Here is a 16,505-nt window from a genome sequence, read left to right on the forward strand (position 1 = left end):
TTTCAGGTTGTACTACAAAGCTGTGGTCATCAAGACAGTGTGGTACTGGCACAAAAACAGACACACAGATCAATGGAACAGAATAGAGAATCCAGAAGTGGGCCCTCAACTCTATAGTCAACTAATATTCGACAAAGCAGGAAAGACTCTCCACTGGAAAAAAGACAGTCTCTTCAATAAATGGTGCTGAGAACATTGGACATCCACGTGCAGAAGAATGAAACTAGACCATTCTCTTACACCAGACACAAAGATAAACTCAAAATGGATAAAAGATCTAAATGTGAGACAAGATTCCATCAAAATTCTAGAGGAGAACACAGGCAACACCCTTTTTGAACTTGGCCATAGCAACTTCTTGCAAGATACATCCATGAAGGCAAGAGAAACAAAAGCAAAAATGAATTATTGGGACTTCATCAAGATAAGAAGCTTTTGCAGAGCAAAAGAAACAGTCAACAAAACGAAAAGACAACCTACAGAATGGGAGAAGATATTTGCAAATGACTTATCAGATAAAGGGCTAGTACCCAAGATCTCTAAAGAACTTATTCAACTCAACAGCAAAGAAACCAACAATCCAATCATGAAAGGGGCAAAAGACATGAACAGAAATCTCACAGAGGAAGACAGACATGGCCAAAATGCACATGAGAAAATGCTCCGCATCACTGGCCATCAGGGAAATACAGATCGAAACCACAACGAGATCCCACCAGTGAGAATGAGGAAAATAACATGGGAGGAAACAACAAACGTTGGAGAGGATGTGTAGAAAGGGGAACCCTCTTGCACTGTTAGTGGGAACATGAACTGGTACAGCCACTCTGGAAAACTGTGTGGAAGTTCCTCAAAGAGTTAAAAATAGAACTACCCTAGGACCCAGCAATTGCACTGCTGGAGATTTACCTCAAAGATACAGATGCAGTGAGACGGCGGGACACCTGCACCCCGATGTTTACAGCAGCAATGTCCACAATAGCCAAACTGTGGAAGGAGCCTCAGTGTCCATCGAAACATGAATGGATAAAGAAGATGTGGTCTATGTATACAATGGAATATTCCTCAGCCATTAGAAACGACAAATATCCACCATTTGCTTCGACGTGGATGGAACTGGAGGGTATTATGTTGAGTGAAATAAGTCAATCGGAGAAGGACAAACATTATATGGCCTCATTCATTTGGGGAATATAAAATTAGTGACAGGGAATAAAGAGGAAAGGAGAGAAAATGAGTGAAAATATCAGAAAGAGAGACAGAACATGAGAGACTCCTAACTCTGGGAAACGAACAAGGGGTGGTGGAAGGGGAGGTGGGCGGGGGGTTGGGGTGACTGGGTGATAAGCACTGAGGGGGGCACTTGATGGGACGAGCACTGGGTGTTATGCTATATGTTGGCAAATTGAACTCCAATAAAAATAAATAAATAAATAAATATCTTTAAAATAAAATAAAATCCGTTAAAAACATTTCATATAGTCTAGGGCTCTGTTGTTTGGAATATGTATTATTATAATCATGGTTTTTTTCCTATATTTATTTTTTTATTAATATGTAATGTCTTTTGTCTCTTATAACAGTTTTTGATTCAGTCTATTGTCTAATATTAGTATATTCACTTTGGTTCTATTTTTGTTAGTATTTGTATGGAATATTTTCTTCCATCTGTTCACTCCCAACTTATTTATCTATTTTGACGTAAAGTGAGTTTCATGTAGCCAGCATGAGTAGTTGGCTCATTTAAAGAAACTCATCCTGCTAATCTCTGCAGTTTGGTAGAAGAGTTTAGTACATTTACATTTAAAGTAGTTGCTGATCTGTAAATCAAATCATGTAAATGTAAATTAGTTTACATTTAAAGGAAGTTGCTGATAAGGAATGGCAGTTACTTCTGCCATTTTGCTGTTTTCCGTATGTCTTACACATTTTTCTTTTCATTTCTGTCATTTCTCCATTTTCTTCCATTGCTGCCTTCTGATTTGTTGAGTTGATTTTTTTTGTAGCTGTTTGATTCCCTTCCTGCTTCCTTTTGTGTATATATTTTTAGTTATTTTATTTCTGGTGATTATACTTAAACATCCTAAGTTTATAACATTATAGTTTGAATTGATACCAACTTAAGTAAACACAAAAACTATTCTATTTAGCACCATTCCCCTCTTTTATTATTTCACAGATTATATCATTATATAGAATTTGCTCCCAAAAATATATTTATTATTATTTTTATGCATTATTCTTTCAATTTATGTATAAAATAAAAAGGAATTATAAAATCAAAAAATACAATAAAAGTGGCTTTTATTAGCCCACATAGTTACCTTTTCTTACATTTTTATTTATTTATTCATATTTAAATTCAGTTAGCCAACATATCAGTACATCAGTAGTTTCAGATGTAGTTTTCAATAATTTATCAGTTGCATATAATACTCAGTGCTTGTCACATCATGTGCTGTCCTTAATGCCCATCACCCAGTTACCCCATACCCCAACCCACTTCCCCTTCAGCAACTCTTAGTTTCCAAGAGTTAAGAGTCTCTCATGTTTGTCTCCCTCTCTGATTTTTTTTTTCCCATTCAGTTTTCTCTTACTTCCCTTATGGTTCTTTGCACTATTTCTGCATATGAGTGAAACCATAGGATAATTATCTTTATCCAATTAACTTATTTCACTTAGCATAATACTCTTCAGTTCTATCCATGTTGATGTAAATGGTAGTTATTCATCCTTTCTTATGGCTGAGTATTTTTTCACTATACACACACACACACACACACACACACACCATATCTTTTTTATACATTCATTGATCAAAAGAGATCTTGGCTCCTTCCACCGTTTGGCTATTGTGGACATTGCCACTATGAACACTGGGGTGCAGGTGCTCCTTTGTTTCACTACATCTGTATCTTTGGGGTAAATATCCAGTAGTGCAATTGCTGGGTCATAGGGTAGCTTTATTTCACCTTTAGTGAAGATCTTTATATTTTCATTTTCAAGTTACTATCTCGTGTCCTTTGATTCCAACCTGAAGTACTCCTTTTAGCATTTCATTTAAGACAAGTCTATTGATAGCACACTGTCTCACCTTTTATTTATCTGAGATTGTCTTCATTTCTCCCTCATTTTTAAAGGACAGTTTTGCTAGATTCAGAATTTTGGGTTGACATTTTTTTTCTTTCAGCACTTTAAATATGCAATACCAATGCCTATTATAATTTTTGATGAAAAATTGGCTGTTAATCTTCTGAAGATTCCTGTATGTGAGAAGGTGCTTCTCTCTTGCTGCTTTCAGGATGTCCCCCCTCCCCCTTTTTGGTCTTTTTACTGATTATAATGTGCCTTGGTGTAGATCTCCCTGAGTTTATCCTACATATAATAAAAGATTAGGGTCTTCTCAGGTCTTTTCTGAGCATGCATCTTGCCCTGTACATGTGTGTGGTTTTCTAAATCCCCCAGTATATGCAGATGCTTTTAAATTTCTTAATTTCCCAAAGACACCTTACCCAACCTCGATGGTTTATTTTATGTCTCAACAATAACCTTTTGCCCCAGATCTGCTCTGCTTCCTTAGAGACTGAGGTTCCACAATGAGAATGCATATTACCATTTTCAAGACTTCTGCTAAGTGAGGAAGAGTGTGGGCAAGGGTAAGTAAAAATACCACAAAGCTTTCCCCACATTTTTAAATTGTTTGTTTGCTTGAATTGGTGTTTCCATGGTTGCTATAAATCTTTGAGTGTTTCCAGAGTTCTGATAGTTATTTCTGACAGTTTCTGCTTGTTTTCTGTTGTTTCTGTGGAGGGACATGAGCTTGGAGCTGCCTGTTCACCATTGTGCTCACATCATCACTCATTTCTGGTGTGTGGATTTTTGATGTATATCTTGGAATTGTTTATGATGCCTTCCACTTGAGGGTATCTGGGTTCTGTAGGGCCAAATATAATCAGGGAGTTGCACAGAAGAAAGCAAGACATGGTTTGAACTGTTTTTTTGGTAACCAGGACTTGGGGCTTTGGGGGAAGGCAGCCTGGGGGCTGAGAAACTCCTGACATGGGAGATTTCAAGTTTGGATATTAAAAAAACTTTCAGGAGTTCTAAAATTTGATTAGCCTTGGGGGAGAAGAGCTGAAAGTTTTTCTGGTTTCCCCTTGACTGCATCCCTAGGGTTTCTCTGAACTTGGACACATTTAGTTCCTCAGTGTAAAACTCTCCTTGGGAACAATGAAGAGAAGGAAAGAAGGAGAGAGGAATTCAGAGAGAGATAATTGGACTTCCATGTCACTATTATTATTGAACTTTCTCTTAAGTACTTGAAGAAGACAGTTTTATCTTACATTGAGTGAGGACAGCAGTAGCTTTCTCTGGGCCACAGAGTGTGCTCCGTACTAGTCCCAGAGGGAGTAGGCTGGGCTGATCCTTGGAGAGCCATAGAATATTCCAGTTTAGTCTCTTTCTCTAGAGGTATCTGTCAGGCTTCTCCTCTGTGAAGGAGAGAGTAAGAAAGGATCATCATGGGAAGTTCTGGGCCTGGCGGCTCTCTAGTCTAGAACAAGGACACCTACAGCCTGAAGAGTGGTGAGATGGGCAGCAGAGTAGATGGGCTTATCTTCGAATCCTCCCTGCACAGCAGAGAGCAGATTCAACTCTTCCCTGACTCAATGCTGGACATAGGCACAGACCCTTGCTCCTGTCAGGACCCTCCTGTGTCCATTCTTTGCATCTGGTCCTGGATAAACAAAAATTATGGGAGGAAACTATTGAGCTCCCCTGGTAATTCTGTCCCTGATCCTTGTTACCCAGTTTTCATTTCCTAGGCATACCCAGAGAGGGGATGGCATATTGACCAGGCAGTATTTCACTGAAGACCAAAGGGAAAAGAAGCAGAGTTTGCTTCAAAAATTGACCATAGCCAGGACTAGATAAGCTTTCTTCATTTCTTAATTGGTTGACTATTGACTATTGACAAATTCATTCCTTAATTGATTGACTAATTGATTTATTCATTTAAAAATATTAACCCAGTGTCAGAAACAATAAGCAAGCATGACAAAGTTTCTGCTTTGACAGTTGTTTACACTGCTAAATAGGAGGAAATAAACAAAAAGTAAAAACACAATTTTAGATGAAAGCAAAGAATATATATAGATCCTGGTGACTGATAAAGGGTAGAATGTGTTCTTTTAGAAAGGATCATGAGGAAAGGCTCTCTGAGCCTGAGTGTTTGAGCAAAGACCTGAAGGAAATGAGGGATGAATCCCAGAAATCCTACAGGGCTCAGGTCCTTTGGTCTGTTTTATGTTAGTTACAACTGATTCTTTTAAACATGGTTTTGGAGGAAAAACCTATTTGTTGGCTCAGAGGAGACTCTACTTTCTGTAAGATGGAGACCATGGCCACATGTGTGTAGGGCTTGGGCTAAGTCCAGAGTTCACACTTGATGACTTTGACTCTGCTGGATCTAGAGTTTTGAGCTCTCACAAAGGCAAAGGATGTTGATATTGGATCTTTAGCCTCTTGTCTGCCGGTCCCAACAAGATGTGATGTGGGACTGGTAGAGGATGGCAGCTCCTCCCATGTCCTCCTCTAGTTCCTCCTAGACTATGCTGGGCTAGGTGGATTGTTGGTATTAGGATTGGGAGAGAGAGGCCCTTGATTGATCAAGCTCAGGTTCTGGTTAGTCTGTCACCTATGAGAAGACATTTACCTAGGAGAAAAGCAGGACAGGCTTCCCCTTCCAAGAATAGGGAGGCAAAAAAAGTGGTAATTCAGTCAAGCAGCTAGCTGATCTGTAGGCTGAGAAATACTTAGTCCTTGCCCTCAAGATCTTATAGAAAACCCTTAAAGAGTTGTTCATACTCATGTCTAGCAGTGACACCAATGATGATGGAGGGAAAGGAAGAGCTTTCAAATAGATCCAGTGCAAATAGACCCTATGTCATGAAAAAGCAAAGTAAACACATACCAGCTCTTGGTAGGATTGGGCAGGAACACTTTCTATAGTGTATGATACTGGAGCAGAACTCACAGAATATTTTCAGTATATCACATAGTTTAGAACATTTAAGATGGAAGGGAATTAGTGGTAAAAAGGAGCACAGTGGTCAGAGAGGCAGATTGGATGGCTATTCACAGCACGATGGAAGGCAGGAAAGTCTGTGGATTGAGAGATGCAGGTGGTGTACGTGGGGCAGGGGGCTGGTGCCTATGATATGCCATTGGTAACTGGGCTCATCTTCTTGGCTAAATTTAATTTTCTTGACATATCATGATTATTCTTTTAAAAAAATCAGCACTGATTATGTAGAGGGAAAAGTAGAACCTCAACCCTTCCTAGTCATGTTGTGGAATCTATGAACAGGAGGGGAATATTTTCTCTATCTGAAACCATTTGGGATCAGAATCCATGTGATCTCTTTTTTACTCTCTAGATTTCACAAGGAACAACCACTCAGAACTAAATGTTGGAGAATCGTAGTGCCACTGAATTCTATCTCTTAGGCTTTCCTGGCTCCCCAGAATTATATCATATCTTATTTGCTACCTTCTTCCTCTTCTACTCAGTGACAGTCATGGGGAACATGGTCATCATTGTGACTGTCCATGTTGATAAATGTCTGCAGTCCCCCATGTACTTCTTCCTTGGCTACCACTCTGTCCTGGAGATTCTATCTACTTCTATCCCCTTGATGCTCTGAGGGTTGCTGCTTCCTGAGATTCAGGCAGTATCTTTGACAGCATGCCATGCAGTTATATTTGTACCTTTCTTTGGGCACATCAGAATTTATATTAATGGGATCAATGGCTGTGGACCAGTATGTGGCTATCTGTAACCCCTTGAGAAAAAACATCATTATGAACAGCCACACCTGCATCTGGGTGGTCACTGTGTCATGGGTGTTTGGGTTCCTATTTCAAATCTGGCTACTCTTTGCCACATTTCAGCTTACCTTCTGAAAAAAAAAAAAAGTTAGACCTTTTTTTTTTTATGTGACCGAGGGCAACTGCTCAAATTATCCTGTGATGACAGCCTTTTCACAGAGTTTATCCTTTTTTAATGACTATATTCATTATGGTTGGTTCTTGTACCCCTACCTATAATTGTCTCCTATACCTACATCATCTTCACCTCCTCAAGATCCCCTCAGCCTCTGGGTGGAGGAAAACCTTTTCTATGTGTGTGTCATGATTGGCAATGGCACCTGCTCGTTCCTCTGTGTGAAACCCAAGCAAACACGGCAGCCAAGTACAACAGGTAGTGTCACTGGTGATCCCTTTTCTGAACCCATTCATCTTCACTCTTCATAATGACAAATTTATTGAGGCCTTTGGAGCTGCTATCAACTCCTCAAGGATTAGCTGTGTCCTAAGGACAGTCATGGACTCATCACCGTGGACCTGAAAAATGTGAAAGCACTAATTCAATCTGAAATGATCATTTTCAACACCAGGTGGTTTGGATCTACAAGAGAATTTTAAGATAATGGAAATGCTTCAATATATAATTAGATTATTCCTACATGGGAGATCACATTATTTTTTAATTGGATATATGTTTATACACTCTTCTGTGTCTTTAACAAGTGTAAATGTATAACGTGTGATTTTTTTTTCTTTTTTTAGGACTCTCAGATATTTTTCTTTTTTTAGAATTCTATGCAATCTTTATTTCTGTGTTCTATATTTTAAAATCTATGGTTTTTAATTGTTTATTTGTTCTTTCAATTCTTTGTTTAAATTCTAGTTAGTCAATATTAGTGTAATATTGGTTTCAGGAGTAGAATTTAGTGATTCATCGTTTACATATAAGAACACCCAGTGCTCATCATAACAGGTGTCTTCCTTAATGCCCATCACCCATTTAGCTCATCCCCCTACCTCCTTCCTTCAGCCCTCAGTTTGTTCTCTGTAGTTAAGAGTATATTATGGTTTACTTCCCTCTCTATTTTTTTTCCTTCCCATATGTTCATATGTTTTGTCTCTTAAATTCTACATATGAGTGAAATAATATAGTATTTGTCTTTCTCTGGCTGACTTATTTCACTTAGCATAATGCCCTCTAGCTCCATCCATTTCATTGCAAATGGTAAGATTTCATTCTTTTTGATGGCTGAATAATATTCCTGTGTGTGTGTGTGCATGTGTGTGTGTGTGTGTATACACCATATCTTCTTTATCCATTCATCAATTGATAGACATTTGGGCTCTTTCCTTAGTTTGGCTATTGTTGATAATGTTGCTATAAATATCAGGGTACATGTGCCTCTTCAAATCAGTATTTTTGTATTCTTTGGTAAATACCTAGTACTGCAATTGCTGGTTTGTGAGGTAGTTCTAGTTTTAACTTTTTGAGGAAACTCCACACTGTTTTCCAGAGTGGCTACATGAGTTTGCATTCCCACCAACAATATGAAAGTTTTCCTTTTTTCTCCACATCTTCACCAACATCTGTTGTTTCTTGTGTTGTGAATTTTAGCTATTTAGGTGTGAGATAGTATCTCATCATGTTTTTGACTTGTATTTCCATGCTGATGAGTGATGCTGAGTATCTTTGCATGTGTCTGCTAGCCATCTGGATGTCTTCTTTAGAAAAGTATCTGTTCATGTCTTCTGCCCATTTTTTAACTGGATTATTTATTTTTAGGGTGTTAAATTTGATAAGTTCTTCATAGCTTTTGGATACTAACCCTTTATTTGATATGTCACTTGAGAATATCTTCTCCCATTCCATAGGCTGCCTTTTAGTTTTGTTGACTGTTTCCTTTGCTGTGCAGAAGCTTTTAATCTTGATGAAGTACCAATAGTTCATTCTTGCTTTTGTTTTCCTTGTCTCTGGTGATGTGTTTAGTAAGAAGTTGCTGCAGTGAGGAAAAAGAGGTTGCTACTTGTGTTCTCCTCTTGGATTTTGATGGTTTCCTGTCTCACATTTAGGTGTTTCATCCATTTTGAATTTATTTTTGTAGGTGGTGTAGGAGAATGGCCCAGTTCATTCTTCTACATGTTACTGTCCAGTTTTCCCAACACCCATTTGTTGAAGAGACTCTTTTTTTTTTCCATTGGATATTTTTTCCTGCTTTGTCAAAGATTAGTTGAGCATATAGATGTGAGTCCGTTTCCGGGTTTTCTATTCTATTCCATCAATCTTTGTGTCTGTTTTTGTGCCAGTACCATAATGACTTGATGACTTTAGCTTTGTAATATAGCTTGAAGTCCAAAGTTGTGATGCCACCAGCTCTTTTTCAGGATTGCTTTGGCTAATTTTTTTTTTTTTGTGGTTCCAGCATTATTTATTCTAGTTCTGTGAAAAATGCTGTTGGTATTTTGATAGGGACTGTGTATTAAATGTGTAGATTGCTTCAGGTAGTATAGACTATTTAGCAATATTTGTTCTTCTAATCCATGAGCATGGGATGTTTTTTGATTTCTTTGTTCCTCTTCAGTTTCTTTCATAACTGTAGAACAGTTACTCTTCAAATGGGAAAAGTAAGGAAGATTATAGTTCATTTTGTGGCAGTTAATTTCTGTATGTGATTCTGGGTATTGGGTCATCTTCCCATACTGTGCTTTCATGATTTTCTCACTGCCTAAGGCATCCTGTATTCTGTGAGTGATCACAAGTCCAACCTCAGGCCACAACCTTTTCTTGATGTTCCTGCTTCCAGATCCAATGGGGACACTCCTTCCTGTAGATCTTCTCCTCAGTTGGCAGTTGTGAGAGTGAACTCACTCTACAACCCTGCCTGCTTCCCAGCCTCAGGGCTAGATGTGTGTTAATTCAGGCACGTCTCTAATTGGTGGGCTTCCTCAGGGTGAGGAGGGAGGGTCTTGGAAAGAGGCATTTTCTTATCTGGTGTGACTCCCATTTTCATGCCTGCCCCAAATATGGGAGGTCAATGGGCTGCGTTCTGGGACCTGAAGTGACAAGCATGAGCTGACCTTGCTGTGTCCCTGGGCTGAGGCAGGAGTTCAGGGAGGGCAGAACAGGGGCAGCTCCTGGTCACTTCTCCCCACATTCCTCACATTGTTCAATCCTGACAGGGCATTCTGTCTCCCTTCTTTCAGCTACATTTCTGTCTTCCCTTCCCTCCCCTTACAAGGACCAGGTTTACCAAGCTGTCTTTCAGCTCTACAGTGAGCTTCCTAATCCATATCTCAGTTCCTGTATTGTCCAGTTCCAGCTCCTTTCCTGTCATACCATTATCAACCAGTATCATATGACATTGGTTTACAGATACTTTTCTGTATCATTATTTGTAAACACACAAATTTGGTATTAGCAATCCAAATGTATTATCAAAAGGTGATTACTTAAAGAATTTTTGGAATTTCCATAGAGCCAGATATTATGTACCTGTAAGAACAATGACAAAGTTTTCTGTGTGCATAAGAGAAAAATATCCAAGACATACTGTTGAGTAAGAAAAGCAAAGAGCAGAACATTTTGTTTAGTTTATTACCTTTTGGTAAGAAAAAAGTAAAAAAATATATTTATATTTGCATGGAGAAAAGTTTGTGAAGGGAGCCCAGGAGGCTGGTTGCTGGGGAGGTGGCTGCGAGGGGGGAATAGTGCTGGGGGTGAGGCTGGGACTTTCTATGGTTCTTGAATTCAACTTCATACTGTGCCTTACTGAGTCAAAAATAAATCATCCAGCTTCTAGTTGTTTGTTTCTGCAAATGTAGCAGAGAAGATGTTTTGGTAGAAAAACCCTTGGTAGGTCTGGACACTATATGGGTCTCTGTAGAACTGACTAGAGCAAGTGGGAGAATAATTGGGATGCAGTAACAGAGCTTCACATTTTTCTTATTTAGAGTCTTTGGCTAATTTTGTAGAGATGTAGAGATCATATTTAAATATTGTAGGTATCAGTCTTTTGTTATCATACCTTTTGTCAGTTTGGGTTTTATTTTTTTATTTTTTCATTTTTTAATTGAAATCTTCTGTCGTGCAGAGGTGTTAATTTTGCTGTTGTCAAATTTAATTTTTTTCTGTGATTTGTATTTGTGTTCATTGCTTTGAAAGTCTTTTCCCATTCAAAGGACCTAACAATAGTCTCTTATAATAGCTGTAGACTCTGACAATGTAGGAAAATAAAGATGAAATTAGAGAAGGAGGGCAGCCCTGGCGGCTCAGTGGTTTAGTGCCACCTTTGGCCCAGGGTGTGATCCTGAAGACCCGGGATCGAGTCCCACATCAGGCTCCCTGCATGGAGCCTGCTTCTTCCTCTGCCTGTGTCTCTGTGCCTCTCTTTCTGTGTGTCTCTCATGAATAAATAAAATCTTAAAAAAAAATAAGTTAGAGAAGGAGACAAACTGTAAGAGACTCTTAACTCTAGAAAGGAAACTGAGGGTTGCTGAAGGGGAGGTCGATGGGGGACGGGGTGACTGAGTGATGGGCATTAAGGAGGGCACTTGATGTAATGAGCACTAGGTGTTATATGCAACTGATAAATCACTGAACTCTATCTCTATAATACACTATTTGCTAATTAACTGAATTTAAATAAAGTAAAATAAAATTTAAAAAATAGAATACTATGCTATAATGTGTAGCAACTGAGCCTAGCATCATAAAATCTTTAAGAAATGCAAAGAAGTGATTACTACAAGGTCTAGATTACAGTTGCTTTTGAGGATGAGGATTGTAATTGGAACGCACACATGGGCAGGATTCTAGGGTTTCTATCACTATTCTATTTCTTGATCTGGGTGGTGTTTTACAAGGGTGTTCAGTTCATAATTTCTTAAGCTATACATATATTTGGTTTGGTCTTTCTATATTCATGTTTTATATTAAAATCAAATGATCAAAAAGTCTTTTGTGGTGTAGCTTCTATGGAAGACAATATGGAAGTTCCTAAAAAAATTAAAAATAGAATTATCATTTGATCCAATAATTTTACTACTATTTACCCAAAGAAAATGAAAACATTAACTTGAAAAGATACATGTATCCTTATGTTTATTGCAGTATTATTTATATTAGCTAAGATATGGAAGCAACCCAAGTATCCATTAATAGATGAATGGGTAAAGAGGATATGGTATATAAATGCCAACATAGAATATTACTGAGCCATGAAAAGAATGAAATCTTGCTATTTATAACAACATGGATTGATCTAGAGGGTATCATGATAAGTGAAATAAGTCAGAGAAAGACAAATTCCATATGATACCATTCATAATGTGGGATTTAAGAAACAAATGAACAGAGAAACAAAAAAGCAACCTCTTATATACAGAGAATGAACTGGTGGTTGCCAGAGGGAGGTGGGGAATGGGTGAAATAGATAAAGGGGATTAAGAGTACACTTATGATAAACACTGGGAAATATATGGAATTTATTCAGGTGTATATTATACTGTACACCTGAAAATGTAGCACTGTTTGTTAATTATACTTGAAATAATAATTGAAAACGTTCTTCTATATATTTATGTACTTCTAATAGTTTTAATTTTTGGATTTAGATATTTATTTTTTTAAACAAATGATTATTAATTTTGAGGCAGGCAAAAGGTTGGTGAAAACTTGCGTTCTCTACAAACATGAGCTTCAGACAAGGATTAACTGCTAAAGATTTATTTAAGAGAGTATAGTTCCTAGTATAGTAAAAGTAAAAGAAATTAGACAGGAAAGCATGGTAAACAACACAGTGTTGTAAAATACCATGCTGACCACTATATTATAATGAGTCTGGCCGTGCATGACTTCTTATAATGGTCAGACTTTCTGGAGAAATTGTGTCTGAAGACTCCTTTGAAGTGAGGTAGGGATAGGGAATTTGTTTGCTTGTTTCTTCCAAGGAGGAAATTCTGGGAGCTGGGCTGGTTTGCCTAAGAAGGTGGTAATTAAGGCTGAATAACAGATTGAGAAAACAAGTGAGGTTGAGAGAATCTGAAGAGACACGAGAAAGCAGTAGAAACCTACTTTGCTTTTCCTATATAGATAACCAATTGTTACAGTACAGTTTATTGAACAACCAGGCCTTTGCACATTGATTTGAAATGTCCTGCTATCATATAAAGAGTGCTTTTATTTCATTGGTCTATTTCTGAGCTCTCCATTCTATTTATATGATGTATTGGCTTAGGCTTCCCATTCAGATTTATAAAAAATCTTAATATCAGTAGGACATGTACAACTTCCTTTTTTAAATTAGAACTAATTTGGCTATTTTTGCCTATATCCAAACTCTTCCATATGAGTTTAAAATAACTTTTAGTGTGTGTTATGAACAAATATTCTGAGGACTTTAATTAAAATTTCACTGACACTTCCCAAATTATTTTATGAGACCAACATTACACTAATATAAAAACTAGACAAAGACAACAAAAGTTCAGAACATTATCCCTTTATGAACATAGGCACCAAAACCTCAGCACCATATTAGCAAATCATGTCTAGCAATACATAAAAAGGATAATATATCACAAACAAATAGATTTCATTCCAAAAATGCAAGATTGTTTCAGCATTCAAAAATTAGTCAATATAACCCATTATTTAAATAGATTAAATGAGAAAAAATTTTGATCATATTAATTAATATAGAAAGAGCTTTTGACAAATTCAATACCCATTCATTATAAAACTTTCAAGATAGGGTATTAAAAAAAAACCCTACAGCTAATGTCTTATACAGTGGTGACAGAGCAAATGCTTTTCCCCTGCTGAGGTTGGGAACAAGGCAAGGATGTCCTCTCTCACTACTCCTATTTAATATTGTACTGGAAATCCTAGTTAGTGCAATTGAGTTAAGATAATAAAATAAAGGGCATATTGAATGTAAAAAAAAAAAAGGAAAAATTTGTCTTTATTCACAGATGACGATTGTTATTGTCTGTGTAGAAATCCTGTAAGTATCTACCAAGAAAAGTATTTGAAGTAATAAGCAATTTTAGCCAAGTCACAGGATACAAGGTCATTATGCGAAAGTCAGTTGTTTTCCTGCATATTAACAACAAACAATTATAATTGAAATGTAAAAAATAATACCACTTTTGATAGCACAAAAAAAGTAAAGTACTTAGATATAAATTGAATAAAATATGTTCAGAATCTGTAGTGGAAAACTACAAATAACCAATGAAAGAAATCAGAGAAGCTCCAAATAAATGGAGAGGTATACTATGATTATGGATTGGAAGACAATATTGTTAATTCTTTACAATTTCATTCAATAGATTCAATGCAGTCCCAGACAAATTTTAGCAAGCTTTTTTTGTAGATATTGTAGACAAAATGATTCTAAAATTCATAAGGAAATGCAAAAGTAACAGAATAGCCAAAACAATTCTAAAAAAACCCTCAGAGCACTCATGTGATTTCAAGGTTTCCATGGAGTTACACTGATCAACATAGTGCGGTATATTGGAAAAGTGTTAAGACAAATGGGTCAATGGAAGATCATAGAGGACCCAGAAATATACCTAAACAGATACAGACAACTTATTTTTTGACAAAGTTGCAAAGGAAATTCAATAAAGAAAGATTAGACTTTTCAAAAAATGGTGCCAGAACAATTGGCTATCTGCATGCAGTAAAATGAGCCTCAACATATACCTTGCACTTTACATAAAAATGAACTAAAAGTACCTAAATGTGAATCTCTTCTAGGAGAAAATCTGCATGATCTTGGGTTTGTTGTTTTTAGATACAACACCAAAAGCACCATGAAACAAGAAATTGAAAAATTGAACTATCAAAATTGAAAATGTTTTTTGCTCTGCTAAAGTCGCTATGAATAGAATAAAAGATAAGGCATAGAGTGGTGAAAATATTTAAAAATCATACATGATAGGGGTGAGGGGCAAGATGGCGGAAGAGTAGGGTCCCCAATCACCTGTCCCCACCAAATTACCTAGAAAACCTTCAAATCCTGAAAATCTACGAATTTGGCCTGAGAATTAAAGAGAGACCAGCTGGAATGCTACAGTGAGAAGAGTTCGCGCATCTATCAAGGTAGGAAGACGGGGAAACAGAAATAAAGACACAAAAGGCCTCCAAGGGGGAGGGGCCCCGCGAGGAGCCGGGCTGAGGCCGGGGCGAGTGACCCCAGGACAGGAGAGCCCCGTCCCGGAGACGCAGGAGCTGCACCGACCTTCCTGGGCGGAAAGGGGCTCGCGGGGAGGTGGAGCAGGACCCAGGAGGGCGGGGATGCCCTGGGGCTCCCGGGGACCCTAACAGACACCTGCGCCCGGGAGAGTGCGCCGAGCTCCCTAAGGGCTGCAGCGCGCACGGCGGGACCCGGCAGGACCGGAGCAGCTCGGGGGGCTCGGGGGCGGCTCCGCGGAGGGGGCTGCGGGGCGGGAGCAGCTCGGGGGGCTCCGGGACGGCTCCGCGGAGGGGGCTGCGGGGCGGGAGCAGCTGGTGGGGGCTCGGGGGCGGCTCCGCGGAGGGGGCTGCGGGGCGGGAGCAGCTCGGGGGGCTCGGGGGCGGCTCCGCGGAGGGGGCTGCGGGGCGGGAGCAGCTCGGGGGGCTCGGGGACGGCTCCGCGGAGGGGGCTGCGGGGCGGGAGCCCAAATCCAACAGCGCAGACCCGGGCACAGGGCGCCGGGACACAGCCCGGGATCCGGCCTCCCCCGGGACAGGCAGAGGCCGGGAGGGCCCAGGACAGCGAGGACGCTCCTGCCCCAGCTGAGCAGATCAGCGACCCCGCCCCGGAGCCTCCAGGCCCTGCAGACGGAGAGCACTGGAGCTACTGCGGGGGCTGAATCCAGGGCTCCAGAGCTGGCCCCGCCACTGGGGTTGTTCCTCCGGGGGCCTCACGGGGTAAACAACCCCCACTGAGCCCTGCACCAGGCAGGGGGCAGAGCAGCTCCCCCAAGTGCTAACACCTGAAAATCAGCACAACAGGCCCCTCCCCCAGAAGACCAGCTAGAAGGACAAGTTCCAGGGGAAGTCACGGGACTTAAAGTATACAGAATCAGAAGATACTCCCCGGTGGGTTTTTTTTGTTTGTTGTTTGGTTGTTTTATTTTATTTTATTTTATTTTTTTGTTTTTTTTGTTTTGTTTTGCTTTTTGATTTGTTTGCTTCCCCCACCCTTTTTTTCCCTTTCTTTTTCTTTCTCTTTTTCTTCTTTTTTTCTTCCTTTTTTTTCTCTTTCTCTTTTCTTTCCTTCTTTCTCTCCTCTCTTTTTCTCCTTTTCCCAATACAACTCGCTTTTGGCCACTCTGCACTGAGCAAAATGACTAGAAGCAAAACCTCACCTCAAAAGAAAGAATCAGAAACAGTCCTCTCTCCCACAGAGTTACAAAATCTGGATTACAATTCAATGTCAGAAAGCCAATTCAGAAGCACTATTATACAGCTACTGGTGGCTCTAGAAAAAAGCATAAAGGACTCAAGAGACTTCATGACTGCAGAATTTAGAGCTAATCAGGCAGAAATTAAAAATCAATTGAATGAGATGCAATCCAAACTAGAAGTCCTAACGATGAGGGTTAACGAGGTGGAAGAACGAGTGAGTGACATAGAAGACAAGTTGATA

At 39.2% G+C, this 16,505-nt stretch overlaps 1 pseudogene; it reads left to right on the plus strand.

Moving 5' to 3' along the window:
• The first annotated feature begins 3,540 nt into the window (after positions 1–3,540).
• Positions 3,541–13,784, plus strand: LOC140605252 (olfactory receptor 9A1-like; annotated as a pseudogene).
• The last annotated feature ends 2,721 nt before the right edge of the window (positions 13,785–16,505 follow it).

This window comes from Canis lupus, chromosome 15 (assembly GCF_048164855.1).
Source record: "Canis lupus baileyi chromosome 15, mCanLup2.hap1, whole genome shotgun sequence".
In the NCBI taxonomy this organism is placed as follows: Eukaryota; Metazoa; Chordata; class Mammalia; order Carnivora; family Canidae; genus Canis; species Canis lupus.